The sequence below is a fragment of the Argopecten irradians genome, chromosome 10 (assembly GCF_041381155.1).
Source record: "Argopecten irradians isolate NY chromosome 10, Ai_NY, whole genome shotgun sequence".
Lineage (NCBI taxonomy): Eukaryota > Metazoa > Mollusca > Bivalvia > Pectinida > Pectinidae > Argopecten > Argopecten irradians.
Genome location: NC_091143.1, coordinates 13,169,208 through 13,196,805, shown reverse-complemented (window position 1 = coordinate 13,196,805; position 27,598 = coordinate 13,169,208). Strand labels below are relative to the sequence as shown.

Here is a 27,598-nt window from a genome sequence, read left to right as displayed (position 1 = left end):
TATCGATATTTTATATTCAAAACAGCACAGTAATCTCTGAACTAGTCCATCTTTTACGGAAAGACGGTGATATTTTTCACAACTTATGTTATTTGGGCATGGTCGCAAACATTTTAATTAGCTGACTGTTATTTTCTATCTTTAAATGAGAGGGCGAGTCACTACATAACAAGCCGATCGTTTTTCCGACTAATTGAGAAAGTAACAATTATCACACATTGTTTTCAATACCTGGGTACAACACTGCGTGTGTCGAGTCACTCTTTACTAGGAAATTGGATGTCAAAGATGGTTAGTGACATAAAGGCATGCTTTGTATCTAAATATTAGTTATTTATGGACTCAGAGTACCATCCCAGCCTTCACTGATGTGTGTGGATCCCGGTGGACTTGGAGGCTTTGTTACCTGTACCATTGTCAGAGTTGTCATGACAGATCTATGTCGACTTCTGACGGAAAAAAAATATCATGGCTTTTTCAGTGATACTGGTTGATGAATTTGAATTTTGCGAACTAGTTTTACAGTCGACTTGATACTAGCAATGTTTCCCACAAGAAACAAAGAGTTTTTTTTTATCTTTACAAGTATGCCGAATGGCTTGTTTACCATAATCTTGCGCCTTTGTTATTGTTTTGGCATAGATTTGTATGGCTTGTGTTTTGGCGAAGCAGATTTGGAGCAGATTATAATTATTATCTTTATTTCATTGTTTCATTGCGTTATAACTACAGGTTAATTGTACATGCTGTCACCAATTACGTTGTCGTAAAAGGCGACTTAAGTCGGTATAATATTTTCTTTTCTTTTTGTTCTTCCCACGTCTCCCTTGACACCACCTCACTGAATCACCGCCCATTTTGGTTAAGGTTTGTTGCATGACCGAAACACTTCTTAGTATAAGTGGTTGTTTCTGTCACCGCTTAGTGTTCAACATAAAGGGACTTGGGCCACTGGTTTCCCCATACTCAGTATAATGTTCTCAGCTTGGATACGTTTCCCACAGTTACTAGGAGACATCACGAACATACCACAGACTCCCAAAATACACGAGCAATCACCAAAAACAAACTATACAATACATTTCTTAGCTATCGTATTCTGTTGATAAAATGTCTTAACTCAACAAACCTCTGATTGTCTACTTTATGTCATTGATTATCTATACATGTACCACAAATTTAAAGCTAGAATAATTATTTATCATCGAATTAAAAACATATTAAATCTAAGAAAAAGTTGTAATAACTTGTGTTGGTTAGTTGATTATGGGAGACTGCAGTATATTCAAATGTCTCTTTGACATAGCTGGACTCTTGACCTATTCATAGTGTTATCTCACTGAAGAACATCTGCCCAGTCACATTATATTGACAAAGGACAAACCAGTCGTCCTAACGCCTTTATGCTGAGCAGTAAACAGGAGCACAAACTACCACGTGTATAGAATATGACCAGATACTTCCTCACAGGGACAAGTGCGCTAATATCAAAGCCAAAAGTTAGGCGGTGTCAGTGAAGGACTGAAAAGGATAAAATTTCAAATTCAATTGCTTTTTACAACCGCTAGCTTACAAATCGTTATAATTCCACACATGTATCGCATTTGTCACTAAGAAAAGGAATGCCAGCGGTAGAATCCTAGATACCTTAATCTCTTGGCTGAGACAGTTCCTTACTGAATATGGCATGCATGTTGAAATCAGTTCAATGTGTTAATGTTTTATTCCTCCGTGAATTGTCTGTCTTCATTTCGTTTTTATTTCACCTGATACCATGTTCGCCCAAGCTTCCTTGTCATGCTAATAGCATTCCTTACTGTCTTACATTTTTTTCATCTCTGATCCGTGTTGGCCCGATCTGGCGAAGGTTGCATTTCCGCGGGAAGCAGGCAGACGACTGCGGAATAATTCAGATGTACAGTACTTCGGCTTCATTGATTAAGTAACATAAGACGAGTGGGGATGTAAATGAATGAGTTTTACACCAAAGGAAACTATATTTAGTAACTGGAATGTAATATTTATTGTAAAACGCATCTGCTTACGGAACGAAAATTTGTTCCGCAAAAAAGTGAAATAAATCCGTCATGAAACCAAATGAGGATTTTCTAATTTTGCCACTACAGACTAATAGTGTCACGTCGAATTAGATAAAGTTATATAGTGGCTTGTACAAACGTATTTTAGTAATCTAGCAGGCGTACACGATATACTAAAACAAGTGAAGATTCACACTATCCGATTTCATCTGACTTGAAATAGGACAAAATTGTTTGGATTGTTTCGGTTTCTAAAAAAAGCTTCTATGACACTAAAGTCATTCTTTCTCTTACTTAAATCTCAATGTCGACCTGAATGGAACTATCCCAAATTGATTCGGTTTGTCCTTAGTGATAAAGCCTTAGCCTAAATCATTGTGGCATGTTCAGTCCATTCGTGGCGATAAGCCGTGATCAGTCCCTTAGGTAAAATGATTAAAACTTATCTCCATCAGAAGTTAGCCTTCCAACACGCCGGCTTCTGATATTGTTTCTAAGAATATCCCAAATACGCCAGATATATATATATATATATATACTGTGTATGAAACACAGCACAAGACAATGGTAGATAGTCATAATCACATAAACACTCGATCAATGAGACGCTTGGCTATTTGTAGAATTCAAGGTGATCAGTCGGCAGCATATTAAGAAATCATTTTAGCTACGTTGTCATTGAAGATAAAGTAAGTGATGTTTTTGTAATAATCAGATTTTGCCAAGTGAGGTTAATCCATCTAGTGTATAGCGCGTGTATAATACTACTGCTGCATTGACAAGTGAAACTATTAAGTTTTAATATCAAAACTTTATTAAATGCCACAAACGAATCAGGATAGGTTTGCCCGATAACGACACCAAAGATGGACGCAGGAATGGTATATCGATAGGTTCTCGTTGACCGCATTCATCTGTTCCTCTTCCGAGGAAAAACACAACTGAGATCAACAATTGTCTTCCAGTCGAGGTCACGACATGTTGGTATGACAACAGCTCGGTAATCGAAAATATGATTTCGTCTGAGATCTGAGTGTGTTTGGTGTATATTATTGATATTAATTATCACGCGAACTTTGTCCCTGGTGTTTTATCTGCATTAGGTCATCAGACGAATCCAATTTCGCGATAGACTAACACTGAGTACACTGTTGTAAAGATTAAAACATGATTTATGGCTTCCCCATCAAAATATCATGTCTTCTCTCCGATTGTTTGATTTGATTTTAATTATCTCTGTAAGTGTTTCTGTTAGAAAACTGACATTAATGATTGAGGAATAACGTAGTTGACGGCCAGGATTCATGTGAACGGAAATAAACCTAAAATAGTTCAAATCATAAAAAATATTTACAATTTACCGCTCCGAACTGAAGTGAAAAAAAAAATCCAGCAAAGAGTTGTTTACGTGTCTCCATTTCAATTCTTGAGATAGAAGTATCGCTTACGGTGCGTTTGAGAGGATGAATTATTTGAACATTTTCGCCGTTTCGATACGGTGTGGAGTGAGTACCAAGTCTGTTAACATTGTACGAAACACAATCAAGCCCATGGCAGCTCCTTAGGGAGCGATTCTCCAAGTTTCCGTTCCCGAGTTCCGTGACAGCTACAAATTTGACTTCCTCCGAAAGAATGAAGAAACGGTCTCCCCTACTTGTTGCGACCAGTGTTAGGTACTATAACGGAGATTTATTAACTTGTAACAGAGGGGAGTATGTGTGACTGTACGGAGTTTTGTTTGAACTCGTGGTTTGTTTGTATAACGTCATATTTAGAAGGTCAATAGACAATACCGTCTAAAAAGCATACCAGAAATCAGCAAATAGGAGTCAAACAATCGCATTTAAAAGCGCTGAGGCAATAAGACAAGGGCCAAGTGGTTTAAAAAGTACTACATATACGTAGTTCCATAGCTGAATGCGTAGAAACCTAGACATACTGTTAGCTGTAATGTTTTGTACATTGTGTAGTTCATCAAACTCATTTTACAAGAAGATTTTTCTATCAAGATACGATTTTTTTATGTGAACCTATGATTAGGTTAATGCTATTTTTAGAACCTTGTCACGAGTATGAAGTTTTCTGCGCGATGGGTCATATTCATGACAATGGTCTTGGCCCTATCGACTGTCTTTGGGTCGACGCTACTAAACTTGACAAATCCAATGGATGACGGGTTGTCGAAACTTGCTCTTATAACGTTATTTTTTATTGTTTATTTTCATGTTTTTCGTTTTAATTCAAACGAGTTGTCAGGTTTGAATAGAAACTCCAAAACTGTTTTTATGATGATGACATTCGAACGATAAGATTTTGATTTAGAGCAAACGTTAGTCAAGTTCAGTGTGTTCGCCATTTTATACTATTACAATAAATATAACATTACGCAAATAATTGAAATGCTTTTATTGTAGGCTCAGTTACAAGCTTGCCAAATGGATAAAACAACATCCATTTCTATTCATTTAACCTTCTTATTTGTATGCCCTTCGTGGCTTTGTTAACTTTGAATACAACACAGAGTGGGGCTCTCATTTCTCATTTTAATATTTGTGATTATATATTTTGACGTGAATCTATTGGTATTTCATTTAAGGAGAGATGTTTATCGCTAATTCTGGCCCTTCTCTCTTGAAGTTTTTTCAGTAGATAGTTCTTTGAGATGTGTCAAAATGGATCACATTTCGTTCACGGTCTTTAGATGTTTAATCCTCAGAAATATGAAGCCTTTGCGATTTGTATCTCTCTGGTTCCTTTTGAGCTGTATGTTTCTATCATCACTCGTGATGCTCTATTCTGCCAATATGAGTTAGGATATAATAATTCTAATGCTTGGCATTCTTTTTGTTTTCGATACTTTCTATTTATTCTTCTACTTACACTGGAATGTATTTACTTTATAATACCTGGCTAATTATCTAATATATACTATGCTTCATTTTAACCAAATGGAAAATGAAAGTCATGTTGAGCATTTGATCAGACTTGACATCCCCACGATCCCATTATCAGGCAGGCTCAGGGGTGAGGCGACTGGTTTGCCCTATGTTAGTATAACGTGACCCAGTGGGCGTGCGGTCTGCTTCAGTGAAATAGTTATTACAAGGCGACATATCACAAATATACCGCAGCCTCCCAAAACATATGGATACTCACACACGCAACAACTTACTTACGGTATGAATGAACGCTTTTATGTTCTCTTATTTGATATATATTTATATATTTTGATGAACTATACTATATCTTATTTTTTCTGAATTGCAATGCGTCATTTCAGAATAATTGATAAGGAAATCAAATCGTTACTTTAATTATATTACGCTTACGGTTATTTTAATAAAAATAATTTACTTCTCCCCCGCAAAGTACTTTTACCAATTATTTTAAGATATAGTCCCAAAAACATAAACCATTTTAATAAAAGTAATTTAAACATCGCCAGCAACTTAGTTTTTCCAATTAGTTAAAGAAATAGACGAAAAACATAAATCTGGAGCTTTATCATATTAAGAGTTCACCCCTGTTCCGAGTGGGGAAATGAAATCCACTCTTACATTATCAAAAATTGCATTTATCATTTACTAGGCCTGTTTCACCACACCTTACGTTACTTTACGAACGTAGTCACCAATACAGTGGATGACCGACTCTGAACAAGATCGGAACCAGTAGAAGAAATGCTACATGAACTCCTTATACATTTAAATGATTATGCTGTAACTGGTGTTTCCGGGGATTACATACACGACGCGTATGTCTATAGCTAACTACCAATTAGTAAAGAGGACTATCCATCATCGAATTTATCTAAAATAATTTATAGGTATGTACTGTGATGCTTAAATCAATGACATAACTAAATCCCCCCCAACGACCTCTAACATCGATCGTTACTCACAAAGCATCCCTTTGGAAAACACAAGTGACGTTATTGATAGAGAGGTAATGTTTTACCATATATTCTAATTCACCATTACGTTGCAGTAGATTCATCTTTCCTTTTTTTCTGTGTCTGCTTTAATAAGCAGGTGGGGTAAGTTGTTCGTGGTCTTTGGGGACATTCTTCATTGAGATAGTACTATAATTTAAAATGGGCGAGAGACTATCATAACTGATATTTTTTTACTTGGGCGAGAGACACGCTATTATTTGTGAAAATATATGTGGTATTTTCCACCCATGTAAAAAATATCAGTTATGATATTTTCAATCAATATTAACCAATCAGATCTAAGGAATTACAATGAAAATATCATTTTGTCGACAAAACACTTTTGAAGTATCAAACCAAAATACAGTTTAACATGCATCTTTTCGATTAACTTTATACTTTTAGTTGATGGAGCATAAATGTGTCGCATAAGATTAACTTATGTTAATTGTCTTCGACGTAAGTAAGATCGGAAAGTCACGACTGATTGAAATGCATGCAATGTCTATCATGCGTTGGCCTAGTTTAGACCTCGAACAGAAATGTGAAAATGTGATAAATCGAATATTCCTTGTTTCTTGATGAATAAGAGTTATATTTCATTTCGTGAAAAAGAAACTTTGATATTTTTCAATCACTCCACTCGATGAAATATAACTGCTATTCATCAAGAAACAAGGAATATCTTCTTTTTACAAGAATGCACATCACGAACATGCGACAGCCTCCCAAAACAGCCTTTACAAACAGACCCCTCACACATACGTTTATGGACGGCCTACCTGGTATACAATACGATATGTGGTTGAATGTCTGTATGTTGTAGATGGATGACGCAAGGTTGTACATGCTTAAGGTGTGAGTTCCTTCTCACATTGATGATGTGATGATACCCGTCATGTGAGCCTAGACATAATCCCACGGATAACAAATAACGACTCGATGGTACCAACAAGTGTGCGTTATATGTCACAAAAACTGCAAATATTCCTGACATTTCATGCTTCTTGAACTCATTAAAACCAAACCTTTATCGGGCGGTGAGTAAAGTTACAGATTATTTGGTGTTCATTTATTTTTACCGCGATTTCTTCCGATGTCATTTACTTGATATTCTGTCTTTGCATATTACAGAGTTAGCTCCATTGCGGGTAGGTATCGGTTGTTACGTCATTATTTTGTGAGCGCAATTCACGTGGTTTTCTCCGAAAAGTATGACGTTACGCTCGCAAACACATGACGTCACAATCAATACCTACCCGTAAGAACAGATAACTCTGTAATATGCAAATACGGATAATACACGGTTAGTATCTTACAATATATATAAAGAATACACGGTTAGTATCTTACAATATATATAAAGAATACACGGTTAGTATCTTACAATATATATAAAGAATACACGGTTAGTATCTTACAATATATACAGATAATACACGGTTAGTATCTTACAATATATACAGATAATACACGGTTAGTATCTTACAATATATACAGATAATACACGGTTAGTATCTTACAATATATACAGATAATACACGGTTAGTATCTTACAATATATACAGATAATACACGGTTAGTATCTTACAATTTAAGGTTCTGTTTGACATGTGTTTGAACGCTTTCAGTATGGATGATTATCATAATTTCCCACCCAAGTTTTCATCATTAATTTCAATTAGTACTTTCTACAAATATCACTGTTCTGGTGACGTGACCCTGATTTAGTCTCATGGTTTTGTTTCCTCAATGGGGTAGATAAAAACGTTTGTTCTTCAGAAACACATTGCATATTCTTATTGTACGTTTAATTTGCTGATTTGATTTTGTTAGATCTCCAGATTATAATATGACCTAACATTTGCAAACATAAGAGTATTGTACGGCATCTGAATGGTAAAATAATGGTAATAATTTTATAGATTCAAACTAGTGCAGTTGAGAAATAGTTCCCTAGGCTGCATTCGTCTGTTTAAGCAAAAGTACAAAATGATAAGCGTAAAAACTGAATCGGAAGGAGTTAACAACACGTTATTAACTTATCATATTTTATAAATGTTTGTATTTTGAAATTTACATATACTACTCAGTGTTAACCTGATGTATACATTTGTAAGACATTAAGATTTCTATCAGACAGGGAATGTGTTTCAATGGGTACCGGGTAAATGTAGATATAAATATTATAGATATAGTGTTATAGAAAAATATTGTTAATGCATCATATAATACAGCTTTTCTTGGTACATGATTTCATTTGACCTTTGACCTACCTCAGAATAGTTATTATGTGTACCAGTTGACACCTGAGGGGAAACTGCATTCATCACTTCCCGGGAAACGGCAGATGCCATTACATGGAACTATCTCACTTAAATGTATGCGTAATTGACGTGCACCTTCCTACTGGTGTCACGTGACAAATTTCAAACGGATGTTGATTTATATGTGATAAAACTGTTAAGGAAGCCTATCATGCAACACTTTAATATAACTCGTTTTTACCGCCCGATAACACATTAGTATTGAGTGTTGTGGTAATATCACACTAAAAGGATGCGCGTGTACTTTCGCAGATCTACCCATGGCAGACACGATAGGCGCAGTCCTCACAGGTAAGGCGTGCCAGATGTATGTTTCAGTTTCATTAGAAAGGGACAAAAAATCATTAACATCCCCAAGCATATAGTAATAATGTGTATGGTGAAAGCATTGTTAGCTTTCTGGAATGATAACGAAAACTTTTACTGAGAGTCTTTAAAAGAAGTTACATTACGCTTTGATAAGGAAATAAATAAATCAAATACGAGTATCTTACAAACGTCTGATTTTTGGTTTCATTATTGATGTTTGTATGAATATCATAGGACTTATTCAAGGGTTTGCTGATGATTGCAAAATGCTTACAATTCATCACTATCTTTTTACTTACGGTGAATCAACGAAGTTTAGACTTTGTTGTATTAACAAAAACAGCATGAGACAGACGGTAATACCCTGATAAACAAGATTTACGCTGATGAAGAAGGTAAACATTATTATTTTTTGTAAATAATTAGCCATGAAAGCATACCGAAAAAATATACGTCATATTCTGGTCCAAACAACAAATGACGTTAATTAGCCTGCTCATCTCCCATTCCATGTCATATCGTGTTATCTATGTAACTTCGCTCTGTATGTTAATGGTTTGGCTTTACATATACACCGTAGTTGTACCCAGATTTAAACGATCAAGATTTCATGAAAACAGTTACACGATACCAAACCAGAGAAATGTTTCATAACAATCCCAATATCTAGTTTCTTTTCCACCTAATTACCTCGTTTGACTGACGTTGTATTTTTCTGCCTCTTTATGTTGTTGAGTCATTATTGTTAACGACTCATATCCTTGAATCAAACCTTTTATCGTGTTTGTTGACTGTAAACAAATTAACTACACGTGCACTAGTTACATTATCAGGTATCAAGTCATGTTGTACCGGTTTGCTCCTATACTCATTTCTACCTTTTCAAAAAAGAATGGTAGGTTAACTAATTGATAATTATATCATCGTTCATAACGCTGCCGTCCTTTCGTCAGCTAATTACTGTTAGATGTAGTATAATAGTAAAGCTATTGCATTATTGCTTGATATATTGCTATTAAATTACCCGATAAGAGCTGTAAGCCGTGTTCTCAATTCTTTTATTTACGTGGAAGTTCTTGCATACCAAAGTTAATTAATTTCTCTGGTACCAATATGACTGATTTGTGAAGAAAACAAATTTGTTTTCGTTGAGGTTCTGCCTGGTAATTGGTCACTTATACGTCGTTATACAATACACTATTTACTTTGCGTCAAAATACTTCGAAAATAGAAAAAATCTTCATTATCTTAGTATTTTTACAGCAGATCAGAAGCATAACTCTTTGCGTCAAACTGTAAAATAAGTGTTGTGTTACGAAATACAAGCAGTGAACATGTTTACGTTTTAATTTCTTGATGTGTGAGTCTTCTAATCGAAATGCGATACTTTAAGGCTTTCCACAGATGAACACAGATAGAAAGATTGAAACTATGCGATGGCTGCATGAATACTTGTCCACATCAAGCGCATCAGCGAAAAGAACTTGACTAACAAATGCGTCCAAAACGAGATAATAGGCAGCAAATCGTCCGTCGTAAATTGAATTAGAATATCAAATACACAACGGTCTCGTCCTCTCAGGACTAAAATATAATCATTTCACAACAAACATATGGTTTGAAACCATGAATACATGCTTTGAAAAAAGTCTATTTAATTTCTTCATCGCACTTGTACAAGTTTTCGTGTTTAGTTGTCGTAGATCAGACGCTGTATAAGATAATGTAGTACCCCCGCGGAGTCAGAAGTGTAGCACTTCAGCAGGAACATGTAACGGGGCGTCCGATAGACACAAGGTCTATAGAGGAGCTCAGCAGTTTTATCTATATTTAAAAAATGAGAACGCTGATGGCCTAGAAAGTTTTAAATAGTTCATATAAATCACAAACATTAACGATTTAGGAAGACGCTTGATTTGATATTGAAACTGAGCCTTGTCACCTGGAAGTTATTTAAACTGAAATTCTTGCATGGTTTAATACTATGTTATGTAAACAAAACTATTTTTGTGAGGACTTAATTTCGTTTCTCAGCCTTGCGATTTGTTTGTTTGTTTTATTAATTTCAAGTTCTATAAACAGCCAGGGTAAAGTAAGGATGGGCTCCAATAGCATTGCAAAGTTATACCTGAGGTTTAAGACCCTGTTTGAACTAGTAATTTTTGTATGCCTACATATCACCTCTGAGGTGTACTTGAACATCAATTTTCGAAGAAGCAAGTAGGCATACAAAAATCAATAAACGGGGTTTTAAACCTTAACATACTAAATAAATTATTATGCGATGATACAATTTCCTTTAATATAATCCACTGAAGAAATGTACTGACATTCAAAAATAAGAACTGTAGTTTACTGAATCTCGATGTTCAGAGCAAAACATTACATGCTGGATATTCCAAATCAGTTCAATATAAAATTCTTGGGTAGCCGACTCCAATATATAGTAGAGATTTGGCTCCTATTGTTCGTACTGATTACTTTTGCCTCTTACTTTTCGTCTTTCGCTAATCTTATCATGCACGGACCTAGTAACGATCTGTCGCCTTTGCGATGTAATTGACAAGCCACTCCGGTATTCGAACATGCCTTAAGTAGTCTTCTGTCATCGTATAACGTCATGCTTTATCTCCTCCAAACTACAGCAAAGCATCAAAAAGAATTTCCGTGACATTCTGCAGCAAAGGAAACATTGCTCTGATAACGTAGTGATAGAAGTGAGTAAACAGTGCGTTTTTATTGGAATTATTTACATTTAATAGCATACCGATAAATATATGTCTACTGATGTACGGAATGATAGCTGTAGTTCACAGAGAAGTGTACACTCAGTCTAAACATCAATAGACGAATTTATCATCCCGTCCAACTTACGTATAATTAGATTTTATAATGTGATTACTTAATCATAAAAATTATAATTTTTACAAATGCTAACTAATTTTCTTTATTTCCCACGACAGTCTCTACACGTAATAATATTTTAGCATATTTTTGCCTCTAAAGAAATCAATGAATAAGCTAAAAAGAAATGAAAACCCGTGTCAATTTCACAATATTTGCATATCATATACCAATGCATGCTGTTCTACCATCATGCAAATGGTTTGGAAGCGGAATTTGAATTCCTCTATTAAGATAATAAAATAAAACTGTTCTGTGTCTAGCTACATGTAGTCCGAGGCTAGGAACGTCCATATTTACATTAAAGTAGAGACCCTAGTAGTAGAATCATAAATGCGTCATATTTCATTAAAAATGAAATTCGTCCTCTACGTAATCTATTGCAAAAAAAATTGATGAATAAAGCTATGAAAATCATTCAATAGACAGACAAACATGTATGATGCATTAACATTTTGAATCTCACTGAAGTTTGAAATCTTGTTTCATTTGCTCATGAACTTGGATATCTTGACGTCGGTCTTTGTACAAGAAAATGTTTTATCAGGACCTACTTTTGCTTAAGAAGATGTAGCTTCCTACTAGACTTAGTCCTAGATGAGTAGATCTAAACAGAGGTGTTTTGTTTTAAAAAAGTGCAAATATTACGGACATACTTTTGCAAATTAAACATGGTACGTTTTATTTTTTTCCAGGGAGTTGGGGGGGTTGGTTGGTTGGTTGTATGCCAAAGTCATCAGGCCCATAACATATAACATATGCTTTGATTGGGTCAACCGGGGCAAGCCTGTGTCGAAACTACGTTAGAAGGCCTCCGTTACAAACAAATGGAGCCTACACGACGATAAGAAAACGTATATCACAATCTATACGTTCTTCTTCCATCGCTTCGGTAGACGATTTTTACAGTCTAAATGTATTGTAAATGTTTTGTGTTTCATCTGGATTGCATTGATAAAATATTTGTTTATATATAATGTATAATGTGTAAATATATGACAAATTGTAATATTTGCACTATTTATCTTAATTAGTTGTATTCTAATGACGCACTATTCAAATTCAAATTCAGCATGAACAATGAACTGCGAAGAACATGAACGGCTTCGCAGTTCATTCAATTTGTTTTAAGAGCAACTCAATTCATCACCCCATGAAATGGACCAAAGCAAGATTCAATCCTTAAGTAAACATTAGTACAACACCAAACTTATGCACCGTAAAAGTTCTTGTTTTCATGCCTTTATTCCGAATTTGCATATTACAGAGTTATCTGCACTTGTGGGTAGGTATTGATTGTGACCTCATGTGTTTGCGAGCGTAACGTCATACGTTTCGGAGAAAACCACATGAATTGCGCTCATAAAATAATGACGTAACAATCGATACCTACCCACAAGGGAGCTAACTCTGTAATATGCAAACACGGAATATATGATTAGACGGAAACATACCCACAAAAGTCACTTTATAATTATTTATAATATTATGGAAATATGAATTGAAACAATAGACCACATCTTGGCATCATGGTTTGACCGTATGTACTCATTTCACCACACCGGAGACGTAAATAGTGATGTTTGGTAGTACTGTCAAGATGTCAAACTAAAACTTATGCATTGTAAGTATTGTACTTCTCAAAATGCAGGTAACTATTGGTGGTAAATACCATATTAAAAGCTCTTCTTGATTTGAAAATTACGGCAGATATAACTTTAATGTACATTTTGACACATGGTCGTCTATGTAATGGAACCACATGGCGTATCTTCTGGTTCAATACATGGCAGAGTCACAACGAAAGGCACTCCTGGTTTACGTTATCTTTGTTGAAGGGATGAACGAAATATAAAGCGAATAATTCTCTAAAGGATATTTCGTATGCAATAATACCTTTTCTACATTAAAGTACATGTACACATCCTCATTGATCGAACCTGGCAAAGTATTTGTCATCCGATATATTTGTACATAATGTACATATTCAAAATAATGCCTAAATCAAGCAATACATAGTTTGTAAAGTTATACATTTTCAGAAAATAGGCGCATGAATGTAATGATAAAGCGGTAAGTTTATATCTTATTAGATTAACTGAACTAGTATGATTGGTTCGTTGGTGAACATTTTATGCAATGCAAGTGATACAAGAAACATGCATTTCCGTATTCGATGAAACCGAGAGGATAATAATATTATTTCGCAATTAAATACGGGAATATGACTAAGTTAATTGCTCTTGGCGCGGCTAATGCATATTAACTGGTGTATAAATCATCTGAAAGTAACGAGAGACTGCATTGCAATGGTAAAATACCAATGTATGGTGGAAATGCATTAGATTTGGGTGATTATGTCCGACCATGGTGGAAGCCTGCTAAAGGAAATACCATATACGAGTAGTGAACCTTGCTCAAAAGTCATTAAACCAACAAACATGGTCTCGTTAGGGACACTGAATCCTAGAACACTAACTCGTTCTAGTGAAATGTCACCTTATACAGCCTTGTTAGTGAAGGTCAAACAAAGAGCACAGAGATACTATCTTTAGAACTATACACCATATTTAGGACCAATACGGTATGGTTAGTGAAGGCAAGGACAAAGAACACCACAATACGACATAGTACCTGGCCCTTATTTGACAACTATAGTTATCTATCGTGCCCAAACAGAACGTCACGATCATATAATTAATATGGTCGGCACAATGTCATCATATAAACATGTGATGTTGTGCATGTCAAGATGATGGATTAAAACACAAAATAGTGATATTTTTTAGTATTTTCAACGTTAAGGATAAACAGTTCAACAACCAGGATACAACACTCACCAGCTGGAATCATAGAAAAGGCATTGTTCGGGCTACTCCTACAGGATCAATTTCAATGGAACTTAACAACCATGTTGGTTGGTTGTTTGTTTGATTAGGGTTAACGTCCTCTCAACATCTAGAGTTATTGATGGACAGACTACACTATGTAACTTTTATGAATTGTGGTGGATGTGTTGATGTCTATGTGTCTTTGGAGGCAACATTTTAGTTGTTATTCCTTGTCATAGCGGTTCTATTACTATTTTCATTCTGCTCTCTTACTTATAGTTTGTTTGTTTGATTACATTAACGTCCTATTAACAGCCAGGGTCATGTAAGGACGGCCTCCCATGTATGCGGTGTGTAGTGTGTATGAAGTGTGTGGTGCGGGTTTTGGGAGACTGTGGTATATTCGTGTTGTTTTATCTTGTAAAGTGGAATTCCTGCCCTTTTTATAGAGATAAATAACTGAAGCATGCCGCTGAAGACACCAAGCAACACACTATCTAACTGAAGTATGCTATCAAAGAACCAAGCGTTACATGCCATCTGGCGACGGGTAACTCCTAAAAGTTTTTGTACGGACAATCTATTAACTGGGCAAATTTTACTGAAACTTCACAGCAATGCTGATGATAATTTGTATATGTTCATGCAGATTTACTTTTGCCGAAAGTCACTTTACAAAGGTTTTGAAAACTTTGAGATTAATTTTGTTCATATCAGGCAATTGCTGTCACACATGAATGCCTATAATTTGACATGTGAAGATCTTTCACCATTGGAACATAACGGAGAGACAAATGGTTGCCATGATCTTTAACAAGGGATAGAAAGAACAGAGGGGCCGTGTATATTAGTTAATGATTACTTTACAGTATTCTCTCCACGATATGAACATACTGTTAATATTGATTATGTTCATACTATAGGAACGACAAGGATAAAATTCAATGTTGAATATGGATATATACTGTATGAATGAAAAGGAAATTTGTTATTATTCAATGTACTATAAATACGGTGTCTATATTCTATGAACGAAGATGACAAAATGTCAAGATAGGTACATATGCCAATACATTAATCCAGTACTATTTCACGTAGAATTATTTTATATTTTCAGTCAATGATCTGTCAACGCCATCGTGTGTTAGCCAATTGTGTTTGAGTCACAGAGATGGCTAGTTGTTAAAGAACATCCAGTAAATCAATATACGAGACTGATTCAAGAATTGAGTTGTTTATTGGATATCAAAACTAATAAACTATACCAAATATATTCACGAAAGAGTAAATAAGGTGGCAAATACTCTTATTGGTTTGCTAGTCTTTAGATTTTATCGTAACTTTAATTCATTCCTTTCATGTAATTACATTGCATAATGATCCATTATCGTTAATGATACATTTCTTATCGAGGATTTGTTTGATCTGATTTGAATCTAATTACATTAACTCATCATCCTGATATTCTCTTTACATCACTGACTAGACAGGTTAAACAGTCAATGTGTTTTCTATGCAGTGCTTGATATCCTACATACACCTCTTCCAGACTTATGGTCACTGTCTTACCTCATCGGAAGATAACGGGTTATCGCACTGGAGGCTAGCTCAGTGAAAATGGATGTTGTTTAAGCATTGAACGTCTTTTAGTTGGCATTCATAGCCAATATGAATGCAAACTGGACAGAGGCAAATTTCATGAAGCGCGCTTACGCGTCATGTTTAATTTGCCACTGTTCAGTTGCCATTTATTTTGTCTATACATGCCAACTGAAAGACGTTCAATGCTTATATTTACATTTGGTTACAATTTTATGATAAAATCCCAAGGAATTTTGCATCTATAATGAAATAATCATTCGTTATCGTCATGGATGGAACAGCCATTTGAACAGCCGTCTTCTGTGATCTCTCGCATGACAATTGTGACGTCACAATGATAATGACGACATAATAAGCGCTTGAAGTTCATTGTCTATATGACTGCCAACTGCGTTTGGTAAGGTTACATAATGGGACTGCAGTGAAAATGTAAATTATATCATTTGAATTTTCCCGCTTGCGGTAGTGTTGACGTCACCAAGTTTAATAAACGGAACAGCCATATCATCAGCTTCTGAATATAGTTCAACACAAAACGGTTTGAAACAATGAAAATTATGCGATGATATTTTTAAATACATGCTTTTTTGTAAACATAATAATACTATTAGATTTCATAGACCACACAACTTTGAAATCACTTTTTAAATTATTTGACCGTTATGTATAGGCGTAAGTATATATTGTAATACACTATCCGTGATGCGGCGGAAACGTTAAATATTCATACGCTTGACCAGATTGGAGTTCATAGCGTGATATTGCCCATCTGGTTTAACATAGATCAAACGGGAAACTGAAAGTAGAATGGAAATATATCGTAGTGAACTCAATCAGCAAAATATTACATACCCATTATTACCTGTGTTATTTTGTTTTCACAAAACTTGTGTAGCGCTATGTTATTGATAGATGATGGATGAATCAATTATTATTGTGGTACACATATATTCTGTTTTTGTCATTTGAAACAAAATGTTAATGAAACCAGAACAGTTCATATTGGATTCTGAATTTAGCTTTCACGGCCTTGACTGTTCTTTGGAACGGAATCTTCCAATGACTAAAAAACAACGCTTTATGTTTTGTTCGAGACAAATTGCGAAATAAACTCCCAAATTTAAGAGAAATAAAAGTATTTCGAGGAATTAAATAGAAATCAAATGTAATTGGATCTAAATGAATCCTAGATTAACTACATAGACAAGTGTCGTAGTCATTAGGATACAACGATTACTGCCCTGTCTTACACACACGTTATTACAATTGTAATTGTAATTCATCACAAACTGTAAGGCTACCAACATTTAATACGCGTCGTAAACATGGACAGAATTTAAGTACTGCAATGTTTCGGAAGCTTGGTTTTGTCCGTTGATTATTTATTTATAATAAGACTGACCTATTTTAAGGGACTCTAGCTTGTCATTTTGAAAGTTTGTTTGATTACATTAGCATCGTATTATCAGCTAGGGTCAAGTAAGGACGACCTTTCATGTATGCGGGATGTTGCGTTTCTGAAGTGTGCTTTGGGAGACTGCAATATTCGTGTTGTGAGTTCTTGCCCTTTTCATAGTGCTATATCACTGAAGCATGCCGCCGAAGACCACCAAACAACACACCACACCCGGTCACATTATATTGACAACGTGCGAACCAGTCGTCCCAATCCCTTTATACTAAGCGCTAAGCAAAAGTAGAAACTACCTAAGATTATGTCGCGTCTCGGCCAGGGGATAGAACGCAGGAAGCGAGCGCTCAACAGAAGGCCAAAAGTGAGGTCGTGTCAAGGGAGACGTTAGGAAGAAGATAGTAAGGTAGGAAGAAGAGAAAAGATAAGATCCAAATTTATTCGCCTTTTACGATTATACGCCCTACCTGCAGAGCTCTTATACAGATTGAAGTACCTTGTATACGGTGTCACATGCGAACTAATCCAGGATATTTCAGCAGTTACTATCACCGTCTCGTCATATCCTCTATGGACTATTTCATAGCAAAGCTTAAGACTCTATGTGTGTCTATAGACGAGACAGGTAGTTTGGCCCGTTGACGTACATCGAAAGAATTGGATAACATTGCAATGCACTTGAAGTTCACCGTCGCTCTCTGTAAATCATCAAACGAAGTTTTTGTGTTCTTTTGATTGGTCCTTTTTTCTCCCGAAATGCTTTAAGTTTTGCTATGACACAATTCCAGGTGTGGATATATAGTAATCGCTGGACTGCCTGAAGTATAACAGCAGTAACTTTGTAGTATCGAGGAAGCGGATATAATGACAGTGATAGTAACCCCTGAAGTATCGAGGATGCGGATATAATGACAGTGATAGTAACCCCTGGAGTATCGAGGATGCGGATATAATGACAGTGATAGTAACTCCTGGAGTATCGAGGATGTTTTATGATGCAATATATCTCGTCTTGTGATGTTTTCGTTACAGACCTATTTTGTAGTAGTTTTTTTTGTATAACATTTATAATCGTATGGATATATAACTTGATATGGTAATATGAAAGGAATAGTCGGAAAAATAATATTTTCTAATTTTCTGTAGGCGATTACTATTTGGCTTGTGGCCATCTTATAATGAAGAGTCCCATAACAATTCATTTAATATCACCACGTGCAGTTGTCGGTAGAAAATTCCTCACTATGAAATAATGAATATAATAAATCGAGTATGTACATTAATGAGGAAGTTGATGTATGCGAACAAAATGACGTAATTTATCAGTATTACTAGATTTTATAACACGTAACTGGACACCTAAAATAGGTAATGTCTTCAAGATATTAAAAATAACCTAATTAACAGGCTTTATGGGCAACTAAATAGACATGTGTAGGGTTTATACAACACGTATAAAAGGCAATGCTAATTAAGTTATATAAGCGATATACGAGTTTTAACACAAACGTCTTCAATCAAATGTAACGTCATATATGATATTTTTTGTAATTTAGTTATTCAATGTTTTATACAAAAAATGTTCAGTCGTTCGGCATGACAGGTGCCTTTTTATTTAGAGATACTATCTATCGAAATTGTTCCAGTAGAAAATAATTGAAACACAGATGCATGTACCATGGTATTGTAAAAATAGAATGTGTTATTTATGTTAATAAACTTAATAAAGTTGTTCGTTTTATTTTTTATAATCCTTATATAACAGAAAGTACATGGAGCCTCAATACTGAGATAGTGTCTGTAATACACAAAAATACCAAAAATGTAAATCCTATCCTATTTCATGAATCATGTGCTGCTGTGGGATAGAATCATATGTATTTTGTGGAATAAAAGATTTAATGTCAAATATCATCATAACATTTCAGTGATGGTTAGGTCATCCGACTCCCTCAACTTGTCACGTGACACTACCCAAATTGGTACACGTTTACTATGTATGAAGCAGAAATTTCAGTTTACAATATAAACTGACAGTTATTGTTCTGAACAAAAATAAGGTGCTTGATACTATCTGTGACATTTCTCATATGTCATATTCTTTCCTGTTGCTTATTATCTCTATTTAAACATGAAAACAATGAAATTGCGAAAAAATCCGGGGAACGACGTCGTGCGACAATTCTCAAAATACCATATATTTTAAGACAAGGAAAATAACCTCTGAATGGAATATTTTTGACAGATATGTGACTTAAATAAACTAAAAAAATGTTTGAACTTTCCTTAAATGAATTCAAAATTTTTGTCTCATGTCTAGTTATTTATTAATCAAATTAAATTTAGAAGATGTACCATTTCGTGTACTTAAACCTGCTAAAACACAGGGCTTGACCGGACATGCTTCAGAGCTCTTCATATATAAATATATGCACTGCTGACAAGTAAAGAAATCATGAAATAATAACTGAAGGCGCCTATTTGTGGATTGTTAAAAGAAAAATCTGGATTCAAGCACAAGGTTAGAAAATTTTAACAATAATCTTCAAAAAGTGTACCAATTTGGGTAGCGTCACATTTAGAAGAAATCATCAATCATGTTTATTGTAGAGAAGACGTACTCTAGTATCCAGCGCCTTTTCATTTCAAGATGTGTTAGCATTTGATCTGTAAGAGGTTGCTATTGAAAGTATTTCAAAGCTGACAATGCGATTTAAAACATGCATTTCAGATAAAAAAACATATGAAGGTAAGATATGTATTGTCATCTTTAATAATAATACTACCAATGAGAGATCCCACATTAAAAAACCCACTCAAACCATGGTATGTATTAAGGGTAAACGTAATGTACAACAAAATGATGTCAACTACTTACGGTAGATAATGATTTTGTTTAAATTTATAATATAAAAATCTTTTCAAAATAAAACATAAATTGTTCTTGCCTGATTTTAACTCGTTTAGATGTAGAATTATTCATCAGGTCTAGAATATTTGACTTGGTGATCATCTGAACGAAATTAAAATGATACCACAATATGAAATAGTCGATAACTAAAATTAAAACTCTCTATATTAGAGGCGAACTATTTATGATCATGTTTACAGAAGAAACCTATTCAGATAAATCTTCGTGAAAATCATAAAGTGCCAATTGAATATGTAACCCCTTTCATCATACCTCATACCTGTAAGAAGAGTATATTTTCACACGTTCGTAATGTGATTTTATTTCTAGCAACTCAGTACCATTTGTATACCTGATACATAATATTTGTTGTACAGGTATGTAATGAAATCTCTTTTAACACCTTCTATACCAAAATACTTCGCGGGGTCACAGTTAAATAGAAATAAATAACATAGACAAATATCTATCATCGACACAAACGTTAGAGCAACACGGTAATGCGTCGTAAGTTAATGAGGTCATCAATCAAAATTGATTCTCGTAATCAGAGGAGTCGCCGCTTTTTTGTTATGGAGTTATGTGTTATGCTGGAATCTTATACACAGAAATCTTATGCCCGATCCCGTCTGTAGAAAAGCAATAAAAACTGTTAAAATCACATCAATAAGTTGTTTTGTACATTAACCTGCCATAGGGTATACAGTGTAATGCAATAATCTTCACATCTAAATTAACATTTTACATGATTATCTCGTCATTATTTTGTGAGCGCAATTCACGTCATTTTCTCTGAAAAGTATGAAGTTACGCTTGAAAACACATGACGTCACAATCAATACCTACAAGGGCAGATAACTCTGTAATATGCAAATACGGAATAGGTACGAATGTTGGGGGAGGCTATGATATGTTTCTATACGATGCATCTTTTATCCATTAAATACATAAAGGATGTATAATGAAGAGGTACATTTCATGCGACCTTCCCATTCCAAGACTATAATTATGAATTAAAATAAAACAACTAAAAAGTCCAGTAATACTAAAATTTAATCATTCTTTTTGCTTTAAAGTATAGTTTGGTACAGATATACATGTCTTTATTTTGTCATTAAATTCTAAGTTCATTTTAAAATATACCTTATGGATATTACCAAAAGCTGCAGGGGGAGCCGGGTAACCGTTTAGTACCAGAAAGGCCTCGTATTTATATTTGGTGAGTGTGTTTTTGGAGACTGTGGTATGCTTGTGTTGATTGTAAATGGTATGGTGCTATTTCACTGAAATATGTTGTCAGATTAAAAAACAACACACATTATTTTGATCATTTGTAAATAAACAAGCTAGCCTACTTTCGTTATTGAAAGGGGGCATTAGTATGAAAAATAGACATTTATGAAGAAGCGATAATGTAGCCTTGTGGCAGTAGGGTACAATTCTAACGCACTATTTTCAGGACAGTCTCTAAGGGCCAAACAGTCTTAGAGTATCCATAACATTAGCATAGATGGTTCTCTAAAGTATCAAATCGAAGGCTAGACAGTTCCCTATGGAAGTTAATTACGTTTGCATTTCTGAAACTTTCTGTTGCTCAGTCTTATCTTACGTCTGAAATAATCTGGTTCTCATTACATGTCCTGTTTAATCTTGATAATGTTGTTAATTGATAGCTCAAAGCTTCTTCATTGGTCTCAACCTAGCAACGAATGCCAATACCAATCAAAGTTGTCTCTACTGTCTGTGCTCTTACAGATACCACGTCACTGCTTCTCTCCAGTCCAGAAGTCTTAAGGATGTATTCCTCTGGGGTTTTAGTAGATCCGTTGAAGTCTCATTTCGACATAGATCAAATAAGTTATGAAATTTTCAAATACAATATCAATATCTGTATCAAGTCGCCAGTTGCAAATTTTGTCAAAAATACATTTCTATTCTTAGAAGATTTTTTTTATAATGGGATTTTAAGAAATTCCATGTGTGGCATTCTTTCAATAGTGTCTTTTTGGAGCGTGTAAGTAATATTTGATCTTTTTAGAATAACGACCTAGCACTACACAAACGCTACACACCGTATACATTGGAGGCCGTCCTTACATGACCATAGCTGTTAATAGGACGTTAATTAATCAATCAAACAAACAAGCATTATCTTCATCTTGATATCAGTGTCAAAAACGAGGAAAGTGTTTAGCCTTTTGTGTTAATCTATAACTGATAATACAGTACGTACCAAATGAACCGAACGTAAAATATAGTCCATCGTGTATTAGGGTAGAAGTATTCGACAGCGAACGCTTCTTATACAGAACGTTGATTCTTTTAGTGGCAATAATTTTGATTTTGCGGAAACTAAATTGCTGTGAGGATTATATGTATAGAGCATTCACGTTGAAGAATTCTATAATTAATGAGTTTGGTACCATGTAAAATCTATAAAAATGGATTTAAAAAATAGAATTTTACATTTTGATTTGGAACAAATGTATTATTTTATTTAAAGAATTATTTTATAATTGTTTAAGAAAACACCATGATTAACACATATTTGAACTCAAAATAAACATAAAGCGATGTTTTTCTTTCAACATTCTATTGAACAAAAATAACATCTTTTTATGAACAATTACCTCATCACTTTCAAAGCAGTGGATCCGGTACCGCTGCTGTCGCTAAGTAACCACCGCCGACGTCAGAATACAAATATCGGGGACGTCTCGTCCCATAAGCAAAACCTGTGCAACCCAACCTTCGTCACGTTCGCCTGTTTGCCGTGTTCCGGTGTATTGCTGCGCATTGATCCCTCCGCGTACGGAATAGATCTCTATCTCACCCAGAACCCGTCTCCGCAATAGATGCACAAGCCTATTGATTTCCAATGCTTCGTCCGTGATCTCCATAAAAATCTCATAAGTAACAAACATAATGAAGAGAGACAAAAAACAGATATAGTGTAGGAATAGAAAAGCCCGAGAAAATGGATGTCGGTTCGTACCACTTAAACACAATTAGCGAAAGACATTCCGAGCCTAACTTTATAAACCCTCGTACAATTAATGGAACTTTATTGAGCATTAATTTATCAGGTAGCAAAATACTTAACATGGTCAGGTCACGTGATACGACACGTTGGATAACAGGAAGTAAGAAAACATTATTTTCATATTTATTTATCAATGTAGTTAAATACGGCGTATATAGTGGACTTTATATTGACGTATGAACAAGTGTCCTATTTCAGAGTAAACTGTGAATCAATACGTATCTTCCCTATTGCTTTCATAGCAATATGAAACCTGCGGATGTCATCCTTCTCGGATATGTCTAATTAATTTTGATGACATTGGTGTAATGTTCTCAAACACTCCAGTATTCACATCTGATATGCTCCCATTCTACTTCAATAAGTCCATGGTCGCTCCATTCTTTGTACAAGAAAAAACATGTGGATTGAATCAAATATATACAAGATTACATTCTGATGGCGAGTCATATATTAATACAAATTCGGGTTATGAGATGAGAGTGTCGACCTTGGCTTTTAAAACATTGATGACTTTATAAATACCAGCTAATATGTGTGTATTTTGTAGCGGAAACCTTTGTTTACCTGGTCGCCATATCTATAACAATGGATGATGTTGACAATACAAATCATACCTGTTTTAGCGAAGGAAGTAGGAGCTTAGAAGCCTAATGTCAACAGATTATCTTCAATAGTATTTGATTGGTGGCGTTATATTATTCATTGTATAAAGATATCATAGATTGCTAGTAAATCATTATACTTCACCGTATTGTCATATCCGGCAAAATAAGTTGATGATGAGGGTCATTATTGGCCCGTATGGAGGTCACTTTTAAATGTAAACAACATTCAAATACAAAACAAACGTTCTAAATAACCCATCAGGGTTTTCTAGGCTGGTAATCTACCCTTGCTTGAATGTCACTGTCAAATAGTATATGGAACTTCATGGCTGGACGGGAAACGGTCAGTTTGATCGACAATTATCACGGGGCAAGATAAATTAGCTTCACAGGAAGTGGTAAAAATTCTTCGGGTATATTCTATCCGATAAACATCTTGAATGGTTAGACATGTATATTATTTTAATGAATCCTCCAGTCTTCATTTCGTGTGCTAATTTTCTATTCAAGCGTTCGTAAAATTTGTGCTGCAGGGAAGCACAACAGATAAACTAACTAAGCATGAACACTATGCTTTCGATTAGAGACGTCGGGTCAAGATATTTGTCAAAGCCCTACGGTAAGATACACAGCAGACGATGCGATTTTTAAGTTCCTCGCATACATGCATAACATGTATCACAGACTTATTAACCTCAAATGTGTGCAAGTCGCATTCCACTCACCAGAATTCGGATAGCATTCTCCTTACCTACAATTTAAGTATTACAGTGATGGCGTGTCTTTGGAATTGTGTGTTCAAGTTTGCGGCAAGCTGCTATTGGTTTCAAGCACATCAAAGACCTTGACCTTTAGAAATTTTAAAGGGTTGATTAATATAGTATTATGAATTCACCTATTGCGTCTAAAGTATTGTGACAAGCCCCTATGTTATGACAACATCTAGTCTGCATGCCCTTTAATAAACGCTATATCTGACACACATAAAGCGGCGGGGATGAAGCAGAAGATGTGTACGAGGGATCGTTAAATGAAGCGTACAGACATCACTCAGTAATCATGCCATTTTTTACATAACAGAAATATGAATATAGTAATTATATATAGGAGGCTATATTCATAAGATGTGCAGGGAGTAAAGTGGTGCGAGGCACAGTGACAGACACACATCCAAACAAAACTGTCACATACACCACAACGCTGTTCTTTTCTCTGTCAAATTCACGCTTCACGCAACGCATGAATCGTCTTGAGAATCTGTATAACTTCGCCGGAGCCGCGTGGAGCAGCAGTATGCTAACAGAGCGCGCCCAGAGAAGTACTGCGTATTGGACTGGGAATTCCAGTTAGATTTCTTACACCGGAGAGAGCTTATCGGAAAACTTACTCGACACACACACGAGGGAGTCGACAACTTTTTTCTTAATTTGCTCATAAATATGAAAAGAGGATTCATCTGACTGGGATTTTTCCGGAAACCCTGGAACTTAGACTGCACATGTGTAACACTCTGCAACCGAGATGGGTGTTTTTTCTTTCTTGTACATTTAAGAAGATTTGTCTTGGTTCTTACCACTAATTTCTCTCAATCGCTTGATGTCGTGTGGGAATTTTATGAACAGTCGACCTGCATTTGCTTAGTTGTTTTTACCTTGACATAATAAACCTGGTTTTCCTAAACTACAACTGTCATCACACCTCCCTGATTATGACGTCTAATTAAATCAAGGTAAGTTGACTCCTTCGGTGTAATTAATTACTTCTGTGTATCAAATACGTCTTTTTTGGCTAATTGAATTTAATGTTTGGTGCTATATGTTGCTGGCTAACATAGATTCAAAGTTAGACCCCCAATGGTTGCACGAGGTGTATAAATTGTTTAACGTGAACATTTTAACGAATATAACAGGTAAGTATATGGGGGAGATGGGGGAAGCCTGTATCGTAAGCATCTAAAACGTAGTCCGCGATAGCATTGCGATAATATAATTGCTACTTGAAAAGACCGCACTTAATGACATTCCAAGTCGGCGTTACGGATGGACACTCAAAAATATGTACTTCATCTTTTTGAAATCTAACATTTAACATCTCGACCACCAGCGTGATGGGCGTATTTTATCACGAGGCAGTAAAAATTGACATCTCTGTGATGTATGTTATAGACAGTTGTGGTAAGCTGCTTAATGAAATTGCCGTATGTACATGTAGGTATTATATATACACCAGCAGAGGGTCAGGAAAATTGTCAGTAAACATTTATATATCGGATATAGTTTGGATCAGCGTGTGGACAACAAATAACTTTATACCATGTCAACATCTCTTAATATTAATCTATATTTAATAAAAAAATAAATATCATAGAGAATGTGATTCACTGGTTTCATAATATTTATAAACATTTCCAGTAAGTGCCATAATTTTCCATTTAAACTTAAATATTACAGTTGACATAAAGTTTATCAAACAAACTGACAGCTTTCACAAAAAACATAACAAACAATTGTCCTAACTAATAATTATTTATAAATAGCTAAGTTATTCTCTCTTCGGCATAGTAAAAAACATGTAAAAATAGTTATAACCATATCCTCAACAAAACATTATTTGTACTTAACAGCAAAATTACCATTAACAAAGTATCAGTTACAAATAGTTCAAAAAGAAATCGATAAATTAATTGATATGCCATGTTTACAGGTATACAATCTGCGGTAGTCCCACTTTGTCTATAAATAAACACACCACAGGTAACTTAGTGATATGTTGCTGGTTAATTAGCACACGTACATACATCTCTTTCTTATACCTAACAATATTTTCATCAAATGGATTATTACGGTGAATAGGAGGCGGTGTTAATTGATTGGATTGACATCTATTCATGACGTCCGTGTTCCCGTGAATGTACACCACAGAATGTACATTACCGTAATTAAATCACCCCTTGTGACACTGGATTACAGGTGCTACCATCAATTACTCCTCAGTATACTTACATAATTGTATATATCGCCCCATAATACAATAATCTAATGTTTTCTCTGACTCAATAGCATAAACTTTTCCAGTCTTAATTTGTAATGATGAATGTATAATGTTTTTGCCATATTTTACTGTGATACACGACACTTATCAAAAGTACATACTTTAACCGACACTTTTAAAACTTAAATGAATAAAGAGTTCGATAATTTCCCCATGAATTTCACAGAATGTATTTATCGCCTTTATTAACTCATCCTTAGCGACCTTAGATCAGTATTGCCATCAATCATTTCCCAATTATACTTAGACTATATATCTCATAAGTATATCATAACCCCACAATAAAATAATGTTACCTCTGCTCCAATTGGGAATGAAATTGAGGTCTTTCTTTACTGCTTACCTTCTTACTCTGTAGTGAATAAAAACCGAACAAATAAGATCTTTCCATGCTCAATACGTCTTGTTCGGTATCTTCAGTTTACTATATTGTAGGATTATATATACATTGTATGTGTAGTTTAATATCTATGTGATACTTCTATTGTTATATTGTAGGGTTACATATATGTGTGTAGTTATCTATGTGATACTTCTATTGTTATATTGTAGGGTATTATATATGTCTGTAGTTATCTATGTGATACTTCTATTGTTATATTGTAGGGTATTATATATGTCTGTAGTT

At 34.9% G+C, this 27,598-nt stretch overlaps 1 protein-coding gene across 2 annotated transcripts in view; it reads left to right on the top strand.

Annotated features, from left to right (window-relative positions):
- Nucleotides 1-8,375: 8,375 nt before the first annotated feature.
- The window catches only part of LOC138333156 (beta-3 adrenergic receptor-like), a 56,528-nt gene continuing 37,305 nt past the window's right edge, over nucleotides 8,376-27,598 (top strand). The window contains exon 1 of one of the 2 annotated variants that reach the window (XM_069281336.1): nucleotides 8,376-8,591. The gene's annotated coding sequence lies outside the window, so the exon portion shown is untranslated. Of the gene's footprint in view, nucleotides 8,592-24,955; nucleotides 25,649-27,598 lie in introns of those variants that run through there. The other variant, XM_069281335.1, reaches the window with a different exon arrangement.